At 45.1% G+C, this 16,518-nt stretch overlaps 1 long non-coding RNA gene across 1 annotated transcript in view; it reads left to right on the forward strand.

Annotated features, from left to right (window-relative positions):
* Window positions 1-16,518, forward strand: part of LOC138807805 (uncharacterized) — a 166,700-nt gene that overhangs the window by 126,690 nt on the left and 23,492 nt on the right. The window contains exon 2 of the long non-coding RNA XR_011366283.1: window positions 14,857-14,932. This is a non-coding gene — a long non-coding RNA (uncharacterized lncRNA). The remainder of the gene's footprint in view (window positions 1-14,856; window positions 14,933-16,518) is intronic.

Consider the following 16,518-nt stretch of genomic DNA (forward strand, 5'->3'; position numbering starts at 1 on the left):
TGGGTGTGATGGTTTTAAATTTTAATTCAATAGATGCCACATAAGAAAGAATGCTAAATAAGTTAAGCAAAATGAACAAATCATTACACAGAAATTTCAGTATACAAGAAAGTATGAAGCAGGAAATACATTTTACCAGTAATAGACTAAAAAATAACGGGTGCTCATCTTTTGGCTTTTTATGACTTAGCCTTTTCTTTTTCCCTGCAGTGTGTATGTATGTGTGTATCTGTGTTTTTGTGTGTGTATGTGTGTGCACGCGCACGTGCATGCATGCATCTTTCTGTTGCTAGAAGAATAGTGTTTTCATTTAACTTTGTCACGAATTTACCTTCCAATCATTACCTTTGTATTTTACAGAAGATTTTTAACACTGCATTTTATTTTTCTATAAGAATATGTCATAATTAAATCCGTTGTCTGATATCTGACATTAGGTAACTCCTAGCTATTAGTTTAAAAATACTGAGTGCAACATCCCAGCCTATCAATTTGAGGTCAAAATATGATTGCCTTAGAAATACATGGAGGGTTTTATTCATTCATTTATTTCTTTGGGCAGTATCAGTTGTTGTTGTTGCTATTGTTGTTGTCATTATTGTTGTTATTGTCGTCTTGGGGCTTGAACTCAAGGCCTGTGTCCTGTCTCTGAGCTTTTGTGCTCAAGGCTAGTACCCTACTACTTGAGACACAGCTGTACTTCTGGCATTTTTTAGTAGTTAATGGGAGATAAGAGCCTCATGGACTTTACTGCCCAACCTGGCTTTGAACCACAGTCCTCAAATCTCAGCTTCCTGAGTAGCAAGGATTGCTGGTGTGAGCCACCAGCGCATGGCTCAGTACCAAGGTTTTAACACAAGGCTTTGCACTTGCTAGAAGGACATTCTACTACTCAATCCTAGGTTGTTTTTGAGACAGAATCTCTCTTTTTTTCTGGCTCAGTCTGGACCATGAGCCTCTTACTTATACTTCCCACAGTAGCTGGGATGACAGACTCCCACCACCACCCCAGCCTTTTCTGGGCTCTTGTAAACTTTGGTCTGGGCTGGCCATGAGCCATAATCCTCCAGATCTCCACCTCACAAGGAGAGCCACCGGTGCTCAGCTCCAAACGGGACCATCATTTAAAAAAAGAAGCAGTAATATTTTAAATTGTAATGTTTGACAGATATTAACCATATGGATGAATGGGTTTTACTGTGACAGTACACTACACTTTGTGAGTCAAAAGGTTTGGGCTTTTGGGGGGGGGTGGGAAGGGGGCTGTGGTGTGCATTCTTTTAATTACTATCCAGAAAGAGAACTGAGTATTACTTTCAGACTCATAAGCAGTATGAAGAACTGCATTCACTGAACCTTTGCCAACATTAAAATTTGGTTAATAGTGCATTTTTATATCCATGTTAAAGTCATATTAATTAATCAAACTATGCTGAAGAATTATTTTTAAAAAGGCACTGGGCCCTTTCTAGAGACGAGGTCCCACGCCAAGTCCCTGGCCTATTACTCATTCTGTCTCTTGACACTAATGGAGGGTGGAGTGGGTTGGTGGCTGGGGTCCTCCTGTGAGCATCTCCCTGCCGACACAGCTGCTCACTCACCAGACCACCTCCAGGAAGGCAGAGGCACCCCATGAGGGACCACAGGGCCTGCTTGTAGAACAGGAAGCGTGCTGAGGAGGGAGGGCAGGAAGGCAAGTGTTCTCACATGGCCCTTTCCCCCAGCTCCAAGCAGCCAAGCCCAGAGAGAGCGCCTTCCTCTTGGGGAAGGGAGAGAGAATGAAGGTCAGGCCTTTAACGGGGTGAAACCCAGTGCTGGGCAAAACTCCCCAAGAGCGCCACTGCTCCCAGAGCTCAACATCTAAGGACTAGGCTTCAGGAATCACCTTCGTCCAGGAAGCTGACTGTTTCTGCCAGCCTTCCTCCAACTCCAGCTGCAGAGTTGGGAGTAAGACCCCACCCGCTGGGGAACAGGCAGGAAAGACATCACGGGACCGGGCCTGCTGGGATCAGAACCAGCAACCAGCCCTTCCAGACAAGAGCCGCAGAGACAGACCCGAGGTTCCTCCTGCGTCACCGTGTCCAGTCTTAGAGTAGACCCTGGGCACGCTCACTCTCCTCCTAAGACTGTGGGCCCCTGAGGCTGAGGCCCAGCTGCACCCAGCTTGTGCAGCCCTGGGGACTCGGCCTGTTTCTGTCATCTGTCCTCCAATCTGGGGCTGCAACGCAATGCCCAGCCCAGTCCTAGCAGGTGGCGCCTTAGGCCACTCCTGGTGCCCCTCAAACTGCACCTCATAGGCTGCTACTGGAAGTGGAGGCCTGGCATTCCAGTCCTCTGATGTGCACTGAGTATTACGACTTCCCCTACCCTTCCTCTCTCCATTCATCTGCCCTCCTTCCCCTGGACCTCTCCACCTCCAGACTGCACTGGGTTCACCTTCCTGGTGTTCATTTTGTTAAACTGCAAGGTAGTTGATTGAAGGAGTTCCACCATGACAATCCTTTCTTGCATTTATATTGCACTTTATCAATATGTTTATGTGTCTTTGCATATGACGCAGTGTGTGTTTTCAGCTGTAATTGAGTTCTAACTCCCACATAGAATAGAAATCATGTATTCTTTGTCCCTCTAAGCCTGGCTTTCTTCACTTAGCCTAATTTTTTTCTAAGTCCATCCATTTCCCTGCAGATACAATCATGTTATTTTTTCCTGATAGATGAGTACAGTTCCAGGGTGTGTGAATGTGTATACATTTTTTTTTTTTTACTTCTTCCGATAAGTCTCGATTTAGCTTCTTTGCCCATTTATTAATATGATTACTGATTCTTCAGGAGTTTGGTACCTTGAGCTCCCTGTATATTCTGGATACTAGGCCCTTGTCAGATATACAAGGATAAAGATCTTTTCTTAGCCTGTAGGCTATCTATGTTAGTCACGGTGTCCTTTGGAGTGCAGTAATTTTTTAGCTTGACGAAGTCCTGTTTTGTCAATTTTCTCTACCATTTGCTGAGGCCCTGGAATTCTACTTGGAAAGTTCCTGCCTGTGCCAGAAAGTGCCAGTGTTTCTCCAGTTCCATCCTGGGGTGGTGTCCTGGCCTCGGGTCTTGTTCCACTTTGCATTGCTATTAATACAAGTTGGCAGACAGAGCTCCCGTTCCAGTCTTGTGTGTATGGATGTCCAGTTGTAATAACACCCAATTCGTGGAAGAGGCTTCTTTCCAACTTAGACTTTTGACTCCCTTGAACTGACAAAATTTTAGTAATGAGTGTGATTGAGGAGATAAAGACAGTGATGGAACTAAGAATGATTTTAATCAAAATAACCAATTGGTCACAAAAGGTGTGTGGCTCACCTGTCAGCTATGAAAAGCAGGAGGCCTTGCGACTTTAAGCCCCAGTATCACACACACACCCCTATACCAATAACGAAAACAAACATAGCAAGTAATTAAGGAGAGGGAGATAACTGATTATATTCTAGTCCACTAAGGAGAGCTGTGAGCCAAGCAAGGCTTTATTTATCCGCTTTTGTTTTCATTGTTTTTAAACACTCAAAGTAGATATTTATAAGACTGAGTGATCTGGATTAGGAAGGCAGCATGTGACAATAAACTGTAACCACGGTCTACTCCAAGAATGATAGCATGTGCACTGACTCAAAACTGTATACTTACTTGCTTCTCCTCCACTTGCTACATAAGGGTCAAAGATCATTTTTCTCATATGCATCTCTCCACTTACTAGGCTCTTCATGTCTTCTCCTCCTCTCCTACCAAAAGCTAGAAGTTTATAAGAAAGTGAAATAATACATAGTAGATAGAATTTGTGTCTAAACAGATTCAAATGTGTTCTCTTTTTAAAAAATTGTCTAAAGTGTCCAATTTTACCAGACAATGACCTTAATCTAGGCTAGAATAATGAAGGCAATTATCAGCTACTTTGTTGCATGGACGAGTTGCCTTTTTACTTTACTAATCATCCCATCAAGTGTTTGCCAGAGTTTTCTATTTTCCTTTTCCTGTCACAAGACAAATAGCCACTTTACAGGCTAGAAGAGAAGAGGAAAGGTGCAGAAGGAAAACAGTCTCAGAGACTAGGTTTTCCTTGAACTCAAACGGCCTATTTGCATCAGAGAAGATGAGCATAGCTTAATACTTCACCAGAAGTGCATTGCTGCGGTAACCCAAGTCTGCAGTATAGATAGCCACAGGTCCTTTTATCACAGTAGCCATCAGTCACATCATGTGCAGTCTGACACTTACTGAATGCTTATAATGTGTAGAATATGTCCTAAAGAGTGGGGCGCTGGTGGCTCACGCCTGTCATCCTAGCTACTCAGGAGGCTGAGATCTGAGGACCATGGTTCAAAGCCAGCCCGGGCAGGAAAGTCCCTGAGACTCTTATCTCCAATAAAGCACTAGAAAACTATAAGTGGTGCTGTGGCTCAAGCGGTAGAGCACTCGCCTTGAGCTGAAGAGCGCAGCAACAGTGCCCAAGCCCAGAGTTCAAGCCCCAAGACCGACCAAAAAAAAAAAAAAAAAAAAAAAAAAAAAGAATATGTTGTAAAGGGTAAAACCCAGCTTCACTTTTCTGTTAAAAAATGTATCTTGAGGATAAGATTGGCTATACTGGTAACTCTAGTCCTATACTGTCTTCATATCAGTACTTCTTTGACAGGAGATCATAGGCAGATCAAACTTAGAACTAACCCTCCAGACAGGACCGCTTCGTCCCACCTTCCAGGCTGCATCGGGATTGCCTGTGTGGGTCTGGACATGTTGGATTGACTGTATCTCCAGAGAAGGTGCTGTGGAGAAAATCAGGCTATAAGCATCCTTTAAGGGAGGGCTGTACGATCCACAGATAGACCAGCCAGTCTTCCCTCTGCTACAGAATCGAGAAGTATTCTTAAATTAGTCAGATGTCCTTGAGACTAAACAGCCCGAAGGGAACGGAAAGACACTTGACAGCTTATAACCTTGACTCCGGAGTAATGCCCAGAATTTAATAATCCTGAGGAATTCCTTACTGGGTTGTAGACTTGTTGGAGCCTTGCCAAATACATTGAGTGCTCCTTCAGGAGCCATCATCAAAAACTTTGTAAGAATCACTTAGTTTAAATCTTCCAACAACTCTGGGACATAGTTTGTAATGTATCCAATTTTAAAGAAAGGGATACAGGCATGGCAAAGGTAGTACAGGGTGACTGATCTCTGACTGCTAGAACCAGAGTAGTCTACCTGATGCTCTTACCAGCTCCTCATTTCCCAACACAGTCATATACCCAGCAAAACCGCTCTGACTTCTTCACCTAGAAGGAATACCCTTCGTGTTGCAGAAAGAATGTTCCTGACCTGTGCCCTGATGTTCTTCCATCTGCTCTGCCTGAATGCAAATAAGAGAAGAAAATTGTGAAATGTATACCTGTATCATTTGTGGAAATGTAGTAAAAGGTATTTGTTCATGCAGGCCAAATGGAAGGATCAATCCAGTCCATTTTGGAATAGTCTTTGGTTGATTTGGAGTCATGTGCTATGGTGGTAGAGAACATCCATGACCTCATTCATGCTGCCTGGGATACATACCAGCTCTCTGCACAGCTCAGCCTGCCTGGGCCTACACCCTTTACTGACTGCTCCAGCGTAATCAGAGATCTTGCCACAGAGAGTCATGAAACACACTCTGTGCTGTGCGTAGAGCTTACCCTCACTAAAAATTAGCTGTTAGGATTATTGCTTAGTTCCCTGAGGGTAGAGGTAAGAGAAGATCCAGAATCTCTTACCTCAACTTCTTTTTTATTTCTTTTTCTTTTTTTGTCAGTCGTGGGGCATGAACTCAGCCTGAGCAATGTCCCTTAGCTCTTCAGCTCAAGACAAGTGCTCTATCACTTGAGCCATAGCGCCACGGTTTTCTGGTGGTTCATTGGAGATAAGAGTCTCATGGACTTTCCTGCCAGGGCTAGCTTTGAACTGCGATCCTCAGATCTTAGCCCATCAAATTCTTGCAGCTGGGTGTTCTTTGGAACAGAAGTCTTTCTGACTTCTGGAGATTTTAGAAAGGCAATGTATGCTTCATAGAGACAAAACTTCTTTGGTCATGTCTAGGACAGCACATCCCAGTCAAACAGAATATTTCTGTATCAGGTGCATGAATCGATGCTGTAGAGGTGATAAGCCTGCTGTCAAGCTTGATGGCAAGTGAGTTTGCCTGACACCATAAAGAAGCACGCAAGATAAGTAAGTATCTAACTGTGTGAGCAGGTGCCTTTCCAAAGCTCATGGCAATGTCAGAACTTCAGGCTATTACTAGACTACTAGACTACTGATCTCAACTCCAGGACAGAGGTGTCACCGGGCATCCCCTGCCGCTCCTGCCTCGCCATGTCTCCAGTGACGTGGCTCTCCGTGTGCTTCCAGGACTTGCCCATCTTACATGCCCAGTGCTCGGAGGAGATCTGTCTGCGTCTTCCCATTGGCCCTCTGACCTGACTCATGGTGATCGTCCTCTCCTTGTCAATGGCATGCTATGTCCCAGTCACCTTGGGTTCCCACCTGTGCCCACCTTCCATGCTCAGACCTATTGTGGGCTTTCTTTCTAAGTCCCTCCTCTGTGTCTGTACTCATTGGCTGGGATCATCACTCCTGACTTCCTAATTGGCCATACCAGACTGACTGTCTTACATACACTGTGAGGTCAGTCTCCCTGGGTGCTCACGTTGTGGTACTCAACCTTTCAAAAATCCTTGCGGCTTTCTCGGGAGGCTTCTGGCATGCCAGCGGTTACTTCCCGTCAACTCTCCCTTCCAGCCTTGTCTCTCCTCCTCACATACGGGGAGGGGACTGGCTGTCTGCCAAGCTGTGCAGCCATCTCTGTTCACGTGTGCCATTCCCTGTGCTTGGGTTAGCCGTTCTCAGAGCCACCTTTGACATCTGTGCAATTCTCCAGCAAGGCCAGACTTCTTTCTTCCTTCCATTATCACTTTCTGCAGGGGGAAGGGGTGTTCAGTACTGAAGTTTGAACTCAGGGCCTTGAACTCGTTAGGCAGATGACCTGTGCCTGAGCCATGCCTGCAGCTCTGTTTTACCTTGATTGCTTTTATGATAAGGTCTTGAATCCCATCCTGGTGTATGTGACTGGCCACCTACCTGCCTAGACTTCCTGCAGTTGCTGGGCAGCAGGTGCATACCACTGTGTCCGGCTTCCCTTTGTGGAGAATCCATGTGAATGGACGTTTTCTGCCCATGCTGGCGTTGAACTACAATCCTCCTGATGTCAGCTTCCCAGGTAGCTTGAATGATAGGCCTGCCTGAGCCTCAGGGATCTGGCTTCAGATTGCTTTCTCTATTGGGAAGGGTTGGATTTTCCAATATGCAGTGTTTTGAGCGCATTCCCCTTAGCACAAGACCGTGCACTCATCATCTTCCTTACATGTGCCCCTCTGTCTAGATGGCTTCTGTGGGAAGGGTGTGGGACATCCCGGTCAGGAATCCAGAGCTTGAACCAGGTCCTGCCTCATTCACCAAGAATGAACAGGTTCTTCGTAAGCCTCCGTGTCCCTCTCTGTAAAATGAGGGACTGCGGTCCCCTCCCTCACCGAGTTGTTTACTGTCTGTGGAAGCATTCACCAGAGTGGCTGGGGCACCGTGAGCATTCTCCACGTCCTCTTATGTGAAGCCACTAGCTCCTCCCTGGAGGAGAAAACTACCTCCCCCCTCGCCCCCCGCCCCCGCCCAGGGCTTTCCTAGCTTCTTAGGTTCTGGGCCTGCACCGCACATTTGTGCAATGAAATTCAAGTCAAAGTACAAGACTGAGCTCCCAGATACAGTCTTAGTATTCTTGTTCAAACACAGATATCAGGAAGTAAAATATCCACTTGTTTGAAAAGGTGAACCTAAATTAAACCTGGGGATGTCTGCGTCTCAGCCACTAAGGGACAGCAGCTGCAGCCTAAGTGTGGAATCAGTCAGTCTGGGGGAGACCAGAGGACCATCTGGCAGGGGTAATGAGAAGCTTTCCTACAGTTCCGTTAAGCCCCAAATACTAGGTCAGTAACCCAGGGATTTGTTCTGAGCCCTGTAAGACTCAAAGCATGCATAATTGCACTGTGTAATCCAACCAAGCCTCGCCCCTTCTGAGGTGCTCTCCACCCATCCAGATGCTGTGCCAGATGTTCGCCTCCTTCCTGGGTTAACGTGGGGCCTCTGTGCTGAGAGCCGTCCTGCCAGCTGCGCTCACACACCCGGAGGAGCCCCTGACTGGAACCAGCAGCGGGGCGGATTCATCGTTCAGGCGCACGACGTGCGTGGTCCTCTTACCTGTGGCTGAGGCCTCCCAAAGAGAATAGGCCCCCTTCGCAGCTCTGAGCAGCCAGACCGGACGTGCGCCTGGGGAGGTGTCTGCAGGTGTCTGGATTCCCCTACGACAAGCCGAGCCATTGAGGTCTCTCCTTCCGCGGGAACTGGGCGCATGTGTGTCGGCTCCCTTGGCCTGTTCCTGCAGTGTCAGACCAGAGGGAAGGGTGGATAAGGAAATGACGACTGAGGCATCACGCAGATCAGAACAGACAGCGCAGATCAGAACAGACAGCGCTGCAGCTAATCCAGTTATCTGACTTTGAAGGGAAATTCCAGGGCTTGCAGGAACGCGGTGTGTACCTCACACCATGGCTGGTAGAACGTGGGGGGATGGTTCCACCACCAGTTCTAGCGCTGGAGGCAGAAGGGCACTGTGGGGCCCCTCCGGATCCCCAGGCAGGCACAGCGGGGCGCTCTTACTCATAGCTCACTCCCGACTCATTGGGGACAATCATTGCACACCCCTGAGAAGAGTCCAGTCGTGGTGTGGAAAGCAGGGTATGCTTTCCTCCCATTTTGCAGCCTTCACCGTGCTCTTCCAAGCACCCCCATAGACTTTCTAAATATCCTCCTCTTGCTGAAGTTTGTACAAAGCCACGCACTGTTTTTGTCTCTCAGCTGAAGAATGCAAGCAGACCAGATCCAACCTACCCAATGGGCGCCTGAAAGGAGGTGTTTAACTTTGGCCTTCCTACAATTACCACTGCCATCTCTTCTAGACACTTCCCTTGGAAGTATCTGGGCAGAAAGTAGCCTGCACATTCACCCTTTCACAAAGGACCCATCAGGCTTCAACTCTTGGTTTTAAGTGAATCACCATTTACTGGCCCTCTCTAGTCCCTGTTATGTGATAAGTGCTTGTGCATTAACAGTGCTGTCACATTTATCCACGTGAGAAACTTTTAAGGTGTCTCTACTCCTGTTTCCCAGTCAGGGACTGGAATCCCAGAGAGGCCACTTATGTCCCGAGTCTCATGCTTGCTTTAATCACTGACCTCAGGAAGAGGCAGATTCGCTTTACTATTGTCATCGTTGGGATCAGAATGGAGGCTTAAGTGAGTGGGTTCAACGCTACATGTTGTCTGGGACGCACTTGTTTTAATCATGCCTACACATTCCATACGTGCTTCCCAGAAGTCCCTTTTATATCAGTAACTAGGTTTTCTCTACTGTAAGGAGAAATGGTGCATGCATGTGTATGTGTGTGCATGCGCGCACGTGCGTGTGCATGCTCAAAAAGGAAGAGTGACTGGAGTCATCTCACTAAGAAAAGGTGGCAGTCCCTAGAGTACTTTTTTTGTTTTTGTCGGTCATGGGGCTTGAACTCGGCCTGGGCACTGTCCCTCAGCTCTTAACTCAAAATGAGCTCTCTTACCACTTGAGCCACAGCACCATTTCTGGTTTTCTTCACAGACTTTCTTGCCTGGGCTGGCTTTGAACTGCAGGCAATCCTTAGATCTTGGTCTCCAAAGTAGCTAGGATAACAGGCATGAGCCACCAGCACCCAGCTCCTAGAGTACTTTTATAGCTTCTAAGTATGTACAGTGAAACTCTTCAAACCCTTCCTTTCCTATCTACTCTACCCATTCTGTTAAATGGGGGCCAGTGGACTATGGTTCTGGAACCTAACTGAAACTTTTCTATTTGGTTGGAAACATGTTTGAGCTGTGGAATGTTCACCTAGAAAAAGGAGGAAGAAAAGAAGGGAAGGAAGGAAAGGGAAAGGAAGACAAGGCAAACAATGGGCAATCCCTAACCTCTTGAGAATGTTGAGGATTTATTAAGAGGATCCTTTAAAAAGAAAGTATTCCTTGACTAGACACTAGAGCTGACTCCTTTCTTCCTTCCATTGGAGGTTATGCAGAAGGATTATTGCCCATTACCACACACAGACTAGGAATGAATCAGGCTTCAAGGGCCCCTTTACCTACTGCATTTCCATGCTTGCTTCTTTTCAGAGATGCCAAAGAATCAGAGGCTAATTCTCTTGGGAAATTGCCAGTCTGCATGCCATATGGCACCCAAAAAATACTGTCGACATTGCTCTGCATCTTTATACTCATAGCACATGAAAAGTGCTCTAACTTATCATTTCTTTTTATTCCCAACTTTGGGAGACAGCCAAGGCTAATTCCCCAAGGGAAAAGCAAAGGAACAAAGGCTCTTAGAAGTTAATTGGTGACTCTGTCACAAATCTTGTCAGGTGAACCCATTGTCCCTATCAGATTGTTGTCGTAAAAAAGCATAATAGTTTACTGTTTGCTTTGTAAGTATAAATGTATACATAAAGAAAAATCTAAACATAAATTTCTAAGGTTCCATCATCTAAAAGTGATCACTGTAGATTCATTTTCTTTGGTCTTCAATATATTGAGACAGATTGTTTTGTGTGTGCCTGTGTTGAGAGTACTAGAACTCAAACTCAGGACCTTGTACTCTGTTAGATTTTCTGTTCAAAGCTGATACTTTGCTACTTGTTCCACACTTCCACATCTGGCTCTTTAATTGGTGATAAGAGTCTCTTGGATTTGTCTGCCGGGGCTGGATTTGAACTGTAATCATCAGATCTCAGCCTCTCGAGTAGATAGGACTACAGGAGTGAGCCATTGGTACCCATCTGTACACTTTATTTTTATCTGATGTTTGATTCATCATTCGTTTTTGCACAGTCTTAGATTAAGGACTTTTTTGATTGAGTGGATCATCACTGTAAAGGCACACTCTCTGCCCTTCTGTCGTTCACTTCTGTGCTTACAGCTCAGTTAGGTACTACCGAGGACTAGGCTTGTTTGGGGAACAGTGGCCCTCCTTCTATATGCTGTAGGATTGTGTCTTCGAAGAGAAGCAAGGATGATGATAAATACTACTCTAGTTGGTAACTTTGGGTAACTGCTTCTCCCTTCTTCCCCCACGTCCCTCCTCTTTCCATAGCTCTTTGTGAGGCCGGCACTGTGTGAGGGTCAAGCTGTGTCCTGGGCTCTCAGCGGAGAGTGATGAACAGGAGCTGCGGAGCTCATGCTCTGGGGAGCTTACAGACTGGCTCTGCTCATTCCCTTTCTGTCGCTATGGCAACCACTTGCGGTCTCCAAGTCAGAAAGAAGACATACGTAATCCCCGACTTCCTCACCAGAAAGTTTAGGGTAGCTAAACAACCTTGGTCCTGGCAGCTGGCAAGAGAATTCAGGCAACATGTGAACACAGTTGAGATAATAGGAAAAAAAAAAAAAAACATGGCAGAGAAAGAATGTATGTGGCAAACACATGCCCCAGGGATAATGGTAGTTCAGCCTGTGCTCACCATCTTGTCCTGTCTGCAGCTGTCTTCTCGTTACAGAGCTTGGTCGTGGGTTAAGCAGTGGGGATTAGTTGGCTTTCTGATTGGTGGGTCTCCTTTCCACGTCCTGTAAGTTTGTAAGGCCTGTCCTGTTTCTTCATTCTTTTTGTCCTTTTGTAGCCGCCTGCCCCCATTGCATTGTCAGGGCAGGTTTTGGCGTATCCACGCACCCACCATCTGCAGGTTCTACAGGCTGCAATCCCCTGATGGGTTTTCCACTCACCCGTATCACTGCATCAGAAATAACCTGAGCAAACAGCTGAGACCCAATGAAAACTCCTTTGTATAATGAATAGACTCTTGAACAAAGACCACTGAAGTTTCAAATCAGAGGCATAATCTTCTAGAAGACAACATGAGAGAGTATTTCCATAACCATATCATGGGAACAAATGAGACACAAAAGGTTAGCCTTGACATTTAAGACTTAAATTCTCCTCCTTCTGAGATAGAAATGTGGTGAGAGGGATAATGAAGGTAGAACCTTGGACAGGCTGCTGCACTAGACCAGAACCCCCTCTCTATACCCTCTGCCTGGAGTACGCGGTACAACCTATGCCCCCTCATACCCTTCTATACCGCTGATTGCCCTTCAGACACCAGACTGCATGTTTTGTATCTGGAATGTCCCCAGTGTCCCACATGTTGAAGGCTTGGTCCCCAGCTCATGATGTAACCTGTTAGGAGAGGGTGGAGCCTTTGGGGGGCGGGGCCTAGGGGGAGGAAGTTAGGTCAGTGGAGGTGTTCCCTGGAAAGGGATGTCGGGACGCCAGTCCCTTCCTGTCTCTCCATGAGGTGAGCAGCTTCCCTATACCATGCGCTCCGTGCCATGATGTGTTACCGTGTGCCTCAGGCCCAGTCGTGCTGGAAACTGTGAGCCAAGGGACACCTCTCCTCCTCACCATCTGATTATCTCTTGTGCTTGTGTTACAGTGACAGCTAACCCATAGCTCGTGATAGCTTCCTCCGTGCCCAGCTAAACCTCACTCCTACCATGGCTTGCACACACGTATGCCTGGTTAAAGTCTTTGTCTTAGTTGAGTGTTACATTTATGTGAATGCCTGCCTAGTTAAAACTGCCCCTCATACTAAATTGTGAAGCCCAGTCATACCTGTTTTTCTCACGTTCCTGTATTTCCAGTGCTTAGCATAACAAAGTCAGTGCATATTTGTTAAATAAATAAGTGGAGTAAAGGAACTAATAGGATTGTGTATAAGCATCAGAGCAGAAATTAGGAGCTAGATAAATGTTGGGGAGGAGTTTGAGTATGGCCATTCATGGCCAATATAAGGGATTCTTACAGTTGTTATAAATGTCTCCTAATCTTGATATCTAACGGCAGTATCCTGGTTTGTTAAGATCTTATCATTGGAGAAAAGTGGTTAACTTTCTGTATTTTTTATGTGAATCTATAATTAATCTCAAAATGAAGGATAGTTGAAAATTAGAAGTAATATGAAGCCCCATAAAAAGTCGGCCTCAAATTCTTCTGTCCCCTGGTTTAAAAGATAGGGAAAGCCCCAAAGACTTTGATATGTCTGTTTCTAGACTCTACTATGGGATAGTGGAATAGCTCTGAGCATCTACGTGGCCCTTCTAGAAGTGGTTGGCTGGACAGCACCCTGAAGGGCACTTTGCATGATGTGCGGATGGCATCAGGTCTGAGTGGGACGGTCCATAGAACTGCAGAGCGGTAGTCCGGGGGAGGGGCAGTGCGGCCTCCCGTGCCCACAGCCCGGCACTGCTGCCATTGTAAGACCTGAACATGCTGCTATTCAGCCCTATCCAGGAGAAAAGTGTCTTCTCCCAGTGCTTTATTCAGCCGGAACATCTACTGCCTTTCTAAACACAACTTAGTGAAACGGTGGTTAGAACGTTGCCTCAGACCTGCCAGAGCCAGTGGCTGCTGGGTTCTGTCTGCATCAAGAGAGAAAACTTATTGTAAAATGCTTAACCTAGTGAGAAAGCTATGTGAAGACAGAGGAAATGGAGAGAAACTCTGTCAATATGAAGGTCGCATCCAGAGATCACTTACATGCTATCTAAGGGATCACATCCAGGGACTGACTTGCACACTGAAGATAGATGACCCTGGTCTATCTATCCATCTAGGGATGAAGATAAAGGTGATCTTTGCATGCAACTGTATATAAGATTTGTGTGTTTTATGTAAGTCATAGATATCTCTGAGTATGAACTATGCACATATATATGTGTATCTGCACAGTTTTGTATATATAGGTAGAGACAGAGATAGATAATCTTTTAAAACATACTAGCCTTTTTCTCCTTATATTTGGTTTTTAGTTATGGGAGGATTCCTCTCAGACTTGGTGATTGTGCATGTGCATATCTTTTTCTAAAAGATGGAGGAAAATTTTTTTAAAAAATTCTTATAATTTTGAAGAAAAAATGATGTTTTTTTTTTTAACCTGGTGCTTTGAGTACTTTTTTTTATTTTTCTCCAACTCATACCCTGCCTTCTCCTTTCTACTCTTTTCTTTGATCATCATCCTCTCATAGAATTTTTAGGACAAAATAACCCTGCAATTACATGCTGTCACTGTTGAATAATTCTGAGCACAGTGCTGGGATGCCGCACACAGTGGGTTAGTGCAGAGAAGGACCCCTTCAGGTCGCCGCTGCTGGAGATCCTTCTCATCAGACAGATGTAAATAGCCATTTGGGAAAATGGTCTTTGGAAATAAAAAACATTCAAAAGATCTTGAATGAGAGCAGTCAAAATTTCCCAGTCTACTAACTCACCAGCAAATAAAGATAACAAAACAAAGAACACATGGGGACCATGTTTGATCGATGGTGAAATGAAGGAAGTTTTGGAGGAAGGAAGCTGAAGAAAAAGAAGTAGGACTGAGCGTTGTTTGGAAATGTAATCACTATGTTAGAAGAGGGATAAGCAGCCTGCGTGATCAGAGGGCTGTTGAGAACCAGCAAGCCACTCTCTACATGTAGTTCCAGGGGCAGCAATGAAATCACGGATGCGCAGAGATGGACAAAGGAGGGAGACACTAAGGAAAATGGAGATAGGAGTTCCTTGCAAACACAGGGTCTGTTCTTTGTGACTCAGGGATAATGTGTTAGTCTTTATAAGGATGAATTCTTGGTAATTTTATTTATTTGTTTGTTTGTTTGTTTGTTTTAACAAGGTGCTTTAGAAAATATGACAGAAATAACCTGTCACCAAGCAAAAGACTTGGAAAACTTGGGTGGAAGACATCAGAGGTAAGTTGTCTGTTTTTCTTGAAATTTTTTTTTAGAATTAAGCAGAAATTATGATCCAGACCACAATATCACAGTTAGAATGACTGAGGGTCAATTGAGCTATCTAATATGAAGAGGAAAAAAAACAATAAAATTGAACAGTGCATCAGGTATGCATAGCATCATCGATGAAACAATAATTTACTGTCTAGTAGAGATACATTTTAGAACCAAAGACTTAACCAGGCTGAAAGTAAAAGGACAGAAAAATGGTGCATTGTGAAGACAGTAAAAAAAAAAAATTAGAGCTCCAGTAAACTGTACTAAAATCAGGGGAAAAAATTGACTTGAATGCAAAAATTGTTACTAGATACAACAAGGACACTTGGTAATGATGAAAGGATCAATGCATGCAGAGACAAGCCATTAAAAATCAATACGCACCTAACAACAAAACCACATAGAGTAAAAATGGACAGGACTGGAATGAGACATGGATAGTTGGAAACTTCAAGGGCTCATTTTCCATTAATAGAACAGCTGAACAATACCAACCAAGAAATAGAAGAAACAAGTAACACTGTTGTCCAGCAGACATCTATAGATGATTCTATCCAGCAGCAGCAGCAGGCCCATTCTTTCCCAGTCTACATTGACTAGACTTACCAGATGTTAGGGCATAATACAAGTTTCATTAAATTCCAGACAATGGCGATCATACAGTTTCTGTTTCGTAACCACAAAGACATTAAGTTAGATATTTATCATAATACATTTTGAGGATCTCACAGATATATAGAAACAAGACACTCCTACATAGGCAATGGTTCAGAGGGAAACAAATCAAATTAGAAAATACTTCGAGATGAATAAAAACAAAACACAGCCTACCAAAATTATGAGATGAACCTACAGCAATGCTTAGAGGGAAATTTATTGATGTTGGAGCCAATCTCAATAAATTGATCAAGAAAAGTATCAATAGCCTAATAAACTTTGCATCTTAAAACTAGAAAGCAAAAGAAAATGAAATGCAAAGGTACAAATAAGGAAACAGTAAAGATCACAGCAGAAGTAACACAGAGACTAGACACACAACAAAGACTGAGTATGGTTGAGTGTCTTCCTGAGCCAAGCATAGTGTTAGTACCAAGCCGTCTTATCTCCTGGTGGGAAGGAGTTCGCGTGAATTGTCCTCATGCCTCATCCGTCCCTGCCACACCATGCTGAGTTCTGAAGTGAACCCTCGCCTGCAGCTGGGCAGCTATGCACACACGAGAAGATGCTAAAGGTATCCGTGTTCCAGTGGGGTAAAATACATGAGCTCCAAGGCACCACTGTCCTGCGGGGGGTCTGTGCTGGCCCTCTGCCTTCTGTCCCCAACAGTGAGCTTCCAGACCTCATTGCAGGGAGACACGTTTGACCTCCTCCGGTTCTGTGGCTTTTTGAAGTGACCCCAGTCACTTCCAGACAGGATGGATGTGAGCAGTTTTGAAGTGCTGACCTGTGGCCTCCCTGTGGCCGCAGAGGGCCTTGTCCTCCTAAGCCAGCTGCTCTCTTAACAGCAAAATGTCATTTTCATAGCGAATGCAGTTTTCCAGATGGGT

The sequence above is a fragment of the Dipodomys merriami genome, unplaced genomic scaffold (assembly GCF_024711535.1).
Source record: "Dipodomys merriami isolate MVZ:Mamm:240054 unplaced genomic scaffold, mDipMer1.0.p SCAF_434, whole genome shotgun sequence".
In the NCBI taxonomy this organism is placed as follows: domain Eukaryota; kingdom Metazoa; phylum Chordata; class Mammalia; order Rodentia; family Heteromyidae; genus Dipodomys; species Dipodomys merriami.